This window comes from Triticum urartu, chromosome 6 (assembly GCF_003073215.2).
Source record: "Triticum urartu cultivar G1812 chromosome 6, Tu2.1, whole genome shotgun sequence".
NCBI lineage: Eukaryota > Viridiplantae > Streptophyta > Magnoliopsida > Poales > Poaceae > Triticum > Triticum urartu.
In genome coordinates, this window is record NC_053027.1 from 203,541,611 (window position 1) to 203,548,125 (window position 6,515).

General features: G+C 47.1%; 1 long non-coding RNA gene across 1 annotated transcript; it reads right to left on the reverse strand.

Annotated features, from left to right (window-relative positions):
* Positions 1-5,441: 5,441 nt before the first annotated feature.
* Positions 5,442-6,256, reverse strand: LOC125515893. The gene is made up of 2 exons (XR_007287156.1): positions 6,014-6,256; positions 5,442-5,941 (listed from the first exon to the last, which is right to left on the reverse strand). It is a non-coding gene; the product is annotated as an uncharacterized LOC125515893 (long non-coding RNA).
* Between the last annotated feature and the right edge of the window lie 259 nt (positions 6,257-6,515).

Here is a 6,515-nt window from a genome sequence, read left to right on the forward strand (position 1 = left end):
TATCTTCCCAAAACCTGGTTCTGCTCCCATCCCCTATGTTCCATCTGTAGCCAAATTTCACAGCATGCATAATAGATTTTAATCCTTTCCAGAATCTAGAGGTCTTAGGGTTGGAGGAAGGGACAAAAATATTAGGTTTATTTCCTAGGTATTTATGGGCAATAAGAAGCTTCCAGGGTTTCAGGTCTTCCTCATAGAATCTTTTAATCCAAGACCTTATAAGACAGATGTTAATTTCTTGGAGGTTAGGTATGCCTAGGCCTCCAAAATCTTTTTTCATAGAGACTAGGGCCCAATTAGCAAGGTGTAGCTTCCTATTTCCCTCAAAATCATTCCACAAGCAATGAGACATCTGAGAATTGATGAGGTTCACTGCCCATTTAGGGAACTTGAAGAAGGAGAGGAGATACACTGGAATGCTAGCCAAACAAGCTTGTATGAGGATCAATCTACCTCTGTAAGAGAGAAGTTTGCCCCTCCACCCAGCAATCCTTTTAATGATTTTATCCAGAAGGGGTTTGATATCCTCTCTCCTCATTTTATCATAGTGGAGAGGGATACCTAGGTACTTAATGGGGAAGTTACCTTTATTACAGACTAGAATAGAGAGGAAGTCAGCTAACTCCTGATCATCCATGTTGATAGGAATGAGTTCACTTTTAGAGTAGTTGATTCTCATGCCTGAGACTTGTTCAAACCAGGTTAGAATAGTTTTTAGATTGCTAGCATGTGTGGAGTCATTGTCTAAGAAAAGGATGGTATCATCTGCATATTGAAGGCAGATGATGCCACCAGGGCAGACCTCAGGACAGAGCCCTGCAATCAGACTATGATCAGCAACTTTGCTCAGCATTTTAGTAAGAACGTCCACTACTAAATTAAACAAAAGCAGGGAGATGGGGTCACCTTGCCTAAGGCCTTTACCAGCAAGGAAAAAATCACTTTCACAGTTATTTAACTTGACCCCAACAGACCCCCCATGAGTAAGTTACTGGATCCAACTCTCCTCTATGAAAGGCTTGGAAAAGATCTAAGAGATCATTTTTCACCAAGTCCCAAAAATGCTAGTAAAACAAGAAGGGAATCCCATCAGGACCAGGAGCCCCATCAGGATAAGAGCTAAAAATGGCTTCCTTCACCTCTGTCTTTGAAAAAGGGGCTTCTAGCAGCTCATTTTCAGCAGGAGAGACTTTTTTAGAAGCGGAGAAAAAAATGTTTTGTAGAGAGAACCCAGAAGGGTTTTCTTTTTTAAACAGGTCTTTGTAGAAGTCACTAGCCACTTTCAACATCTCATCTACCTCAGTAACAGGGCCATTAGGGCCATCAAGGGAGTGAATGAGGGTTTTCCTCCTCCTCTGGTTAGCTATTACATGGAAGTAAGCAGTATTTCTATCACCCTCCTTAATGTTCCTATCTCTAGACCATTGTTTGGCTTTGATTTCTTCTTGAAGCCAAATTTTCTTGAGCTCTCCATGGACAAAGTTTAATCTATTAGTCTCAGCCTCAGAGAGGTCAGTGGTTTCTGCCTTAATATCTAGAGAATCGAACTCAAGGAGGAGAAGCCTTTTGTATCTTCTAAGATTAGCTTCCTCATTGGAGTTCCACCCTTTGGTAGTTCTTCTAAATCCTGATTTTGATCTCCCAATTTTCTAGGGGGGCAGCTGCTCCCAGTAGGCTCATTTCAGATTTTCCTGACTAGCTCAGTAAAATCTTCTCTAAGCAACCACCACTTTTCAAATTTAAAACTATTGCTCTTTGGAGTTTGGTTAAGACCAGAGTCCCAGAGCAAAGGAGTGTGGTCACTACCACATCTGGGCAGAGCTCTACAACTAGAAAGGGGAAAAACTATCTAATTATATGTCACAGAAAATTCTGTCAATGGTGGACATAATCCTGGAGCAGCACTTCCAACATATCTAGCAGAACTGTGGGTTTTCCTTCTGACAGGGAAATTCTCAACTTTATGGGTAACCATTTTGCAGATAAAACAACTCTTGGGCTTGACACATTTATCCAAATGATGCCATGGTTCCCCACAGTTGTAGCAGATCACCTCAGAGTATGCCATAAGGCCCGAAGCAGGGGCAGGAGCAGTTTTCTGGATGTCCTATCTCTTCTTTTGCTGATTCTTGCCTTGAGATTTCCCACTGATCTGAGAGTCAGAACCACCAGCAGATTGATCTTGGGCAATTACAGGAGCCTGCTCAGATTGTGCCCCCATTTGGGTCGGAGGTGGGCCGTACCACTGCCCAACCGGCGCTCCCCCTATTGTGGTAGGGGAAATTCATCGGAGTTCCTGGTTCCTTCTCATCCTCCAGCCATATGTTGTCTCTCAGGAAGCAGAAATAACCACCAGACAGCTCAATTAAAGCAGATTGCAAGCCTAATTTCAATCTTCTGCAGGTTTGGGGGAGAGGTAAGGTAGGGGATCCACCTGCTCCGGCTTCGGTGGCGTGCTGCTGGGCAGGAGTCCAGTTAAGCATTCCCATCTCGCAGCACGGCGTGGATCTCCTGAATTCACTTCTCCTTTCGCCCATCGAACGAACGCAATCGACGGCTCACTGGGGTGGGGCATCCTGTGCTTCTCCGAGAAATCTCCTTCGAAGTAGATCCGCAGGGCTAGATTCAGCAGCTCCCAATCCACATGATCCTTGCACATCCGAGCATACCTGCGCGAGTGAGAGAGCGGATTTGGTCCCTCCTTGGCTTCCTCCCTCGCAGCTTCCTCCTCTGCTTCCCTCCATTCACGCGTGCACTGGGTCTAGGAGAGAGCGTCGTCGCGGATCCGCATCGCCCGCTCTCTCCATCTCCTCCCTCGAGTCTCCCGCAGCACCGCCGGCGCGACGGAGTCGAGCGGCTGGAGCATCCGCGGGAAGGCTTTGTAGACATGTGGGAGATGCATCTTGTATATCTGCCTGTCTTCCAGCCATTCCCCCGTGGATATGGCCGGCAACTCCATGGGGCGCGTGAGCGGACTTGCTGAGGGGGGCAGGCGCGCCCGGAGTCAGGAGGCGGCGGGTGGCGGTGAGATCTATGGCGGCGGCGAGGGTGGAGGTAGTGGCGGGGCGGTGGCAAGGGTGGAGGTGGTGGCGGGGGCGAAGGGGATCGCGAGAGCGGTCATCTATTTGCCAATTATGTGAACTAAACAGTCAACATATAAAATAATTTAAATATTTATAATATAGTTAGAAGGGAAACATAAGTTGGACCTAGCGTTCCTATTCTTATATAGAAAAATAGAACAGACCTCTGCGTTTTCTCCAAAAAAATACATAAATTGGGCTGCCAAAAATAAAACCTCGGATGGGAGGTCCATAGGCCGGTCGATACATGACGGCCCTAAGAAAATACAAACAAGCCTATGGACCTCCCATCCGAGGACGTGGGATGCGCATGTTAAAAATGAAAGCCTAGACGGGGCAGCCCAAAACCACGTCCAACACTTGCCAAAACTTCGTCCCTCGTTTTCTCTGTGTTTCACACACTCGACATTGTGTGGGCATTTTGACTGTGCATCATATGAAGATGTGCTATGCATGAATGTTGATCAGCATGATGTTAATTGGCTGGTAGTTCCATTTTCGACCATGAATAAAACTTCCAACATGATGTTAACCCTGTTTGAAAAGGCCGTGTTAATATAAATGCTCTGCCTCTGAAAGTTGCAGTTTCTTATCTGAAACTGAACTTGTAGTTTCTTATCTGAAACTGAAACTTGCAGTTTCTTCTCTGAGAATCACATTGTCTGCACTTTTATACTCCTATGAAACTACATTTTTTTAAGTGCTAAAAATAGATATCTAGAATTCATAAAATACTTCATATGCTCAATACTGCAAATCTGAAATTCAAAAGACATTCATATCTGAAAGTACTCTCAAAATACACAACACAAAACACAATTCACAACCTACAAATACTGACAACCCTAAGCTCCTCCTGACAATTCACAACCTGCCCGACTATTGGGCTGGGGGGGCAGCCCCCTCCTATTCCTCGGCGGCAAACAGCCGCCTCGTGAGATGATGTGAACGGCGAGGGAGACGATGGCGGGGAAGCGTCGTCGGGCCAACTGCTTTTCTCCTCTTGCAGTTGGGTTCGGCCGACGAAGACTCCACCGGCTCTCTCTGGCAGGACACCCTCACAAACGGCACCCTGTAGATGCTCGATCCTTCAATCTCTGGTGGATGCTCCATCTGGGATCGACACTCCCACCACCGCTCCCTCACGATCGGATTTAGTGAATCTGTTTGCTCCATGGCCCAGAGGAGCAGCTCTATGTACTCCGGCGCGACTCCCTCCGGGAGTATCGCCGTCTTTTCGCTCTGTTGTAGATATTTGGCCATGGATATCGCCGTCGCAGCTAGTTGGTCCTTGTTGTCAAACCAAGACTATCTCCAACATCCTAGCTAGCTTCACAGGGTCGCCGTCTGCGATCCTCATGTATCGGTTGTACTCCTCCATCGATCTACTTCTCCACAGCACATTCACTCGCCGGCGGTGGTTTTTGAATGGAAGAGGAGAGGAGCAGCGCTGGTTTTGGATTAGAACGGGAGAGGAGCGACGCTGGTTTTGGACTGGGACAGGAGAGGAGGGGCGGTGGTTTTGAAATGGAAGAGGAGAGGACCGGCGCTGCATTTAGATTGGAACAGGAGAGGAGCGGCGGTGGTTTAAGAGGAGAAGAGCGGAAGAGCGGCGCTGGTCTTGGAAGTATTTTTTTGTTGTTTCGCGTATTCTGGGTCAAAGTTTGACCACGTACTGTATTTGACAAGCAAAATGTGAATGCATGTCACCAAATTGATTTTGATTTTGATCCAGTTAGAGCACGCCGGCCCTCTCGTCCAATCCTAAATCGCCGCCGCACGCTCCTCTCCCTCTTCTCCATTGCAAAACCACCTCCTCTCCTCTCCATCATCTCCATTCCACACTACAAGAAATGTGTTAATCCATGACGGATTTGAACTGTCACATATGTGTGCAAATCCGTCATGGTAGGTCGTCCTGGAAAGATTTGAAACCCATCAAGTATATCGCGTCATAATTTAACCATCATGCACTCCATGACAGATCTCCAGAACCGTCATGGATCCATGACGGGAAACTGACCGTCACAGTTTGCTGTCAGATAACGGCGTTAATCATGCATTCCACGTCATCATCCAACATGGCGGCCAACATAGATCTGACATGGCAGCCCATGTAGTACTCGGCCTAATCAGAGTTTTGGCCCACAAAATTTCAACTCTGTCCAAGACTGTCGGCCCATCATAAGATTTTTGGCCCATTAAATGTCAGATCTGTCCAAGGCCCACTAATTTTAATTGAGATATTAGCCGATCCATTTGTTTCTCTTGGTCCACGGAAAACTTTAAGTCAATAAGAATTTTTTTTGATTATGTATGCTCATTGCCTTATAAAGAAAAAGGAAAATTGCATAAACATACCAGGTAACTAAATTTTACTTTTACCAAAAGGAAGAAATACACAACAAAAAACTTTACAGATTTTCTTTCTAGATCTAGCCTACTAGTTTGCTCGGAGATATTCTGCCACCACATCAAGCGCCGATCTAGCCTTCGCAGGACATCAATCATAGTTCATCGCCATTGTTTTTCTGGCACAGATCTGGCAAACTTCTTTAAAACGATTTAGAAGAAAAAGACACCACCAGAGACACCCTTCGCGAGGCGTTCGCTGCTGTTGCTCGTTGAGGAGGCGCTGATGTGGGGGCATCTTGTGTAGGCGGGGAAGTGGCCAGCCAGCGGTTTAGCTAGATCCCGCGAGCGGTATGACGTCGTCGATATGGCCGACGACCCAAGCGAGGCGGGAAGGTCTGAACAGGGCGCTCGTGTCCGAATCCAGCCGGATCCCGACGAATTAGAAGGAGAACGGCGGCTGGGAGGTGACCTCGGGCGATGCCATGGACACTCGGCCTCCATTGCTGCAAGGAGGAGACAGATTAGAGAGGAGAATATAGGAGAGAGAGAGAGAGGCGGCGCAAGGCGTGGCTCACCGGCGTGCTGCGGTGGGAGGTGCGGGCACCGACCCTTCGCGCGGACGGCGGCGTCCGACAGCTGCGAGCTCTGGAGTTCCTTGGCGTGGCTGCTGCTGGCATTGGTGCTCGGTGCTCGCGTTCGTGTGGCTGTGTGAGAGGATAAGAATCGGGGAAAGAACAAATAGAGAGTAGAAGGAGCAGGGACCGTTGGATCAGCTAAGGATGGACGCTGGAGAGGCGTGATCCGTGGGAGGCCTTGTTCAGCCAATCAGAAGGCAGTAGGCTAGAAAAACTCATATGTTAGTATAAAAACTTCCGGTGTGTGTTTATATTATAGTCGTAACGTAATACAGTGGTTTTCTGGCACTAGCAATGCATTGAGGTCCTGTGTTCAAAACCCACGTACTACTATTTTCCTGGTCTTTTTTTTTTCTTTTTTACTTAGTTTCGTTTTACTAAATTTAATTCGTCCTTGGACATGGATAAATGAAATGGAATCTGTTTTTTGTACTTTATTTGG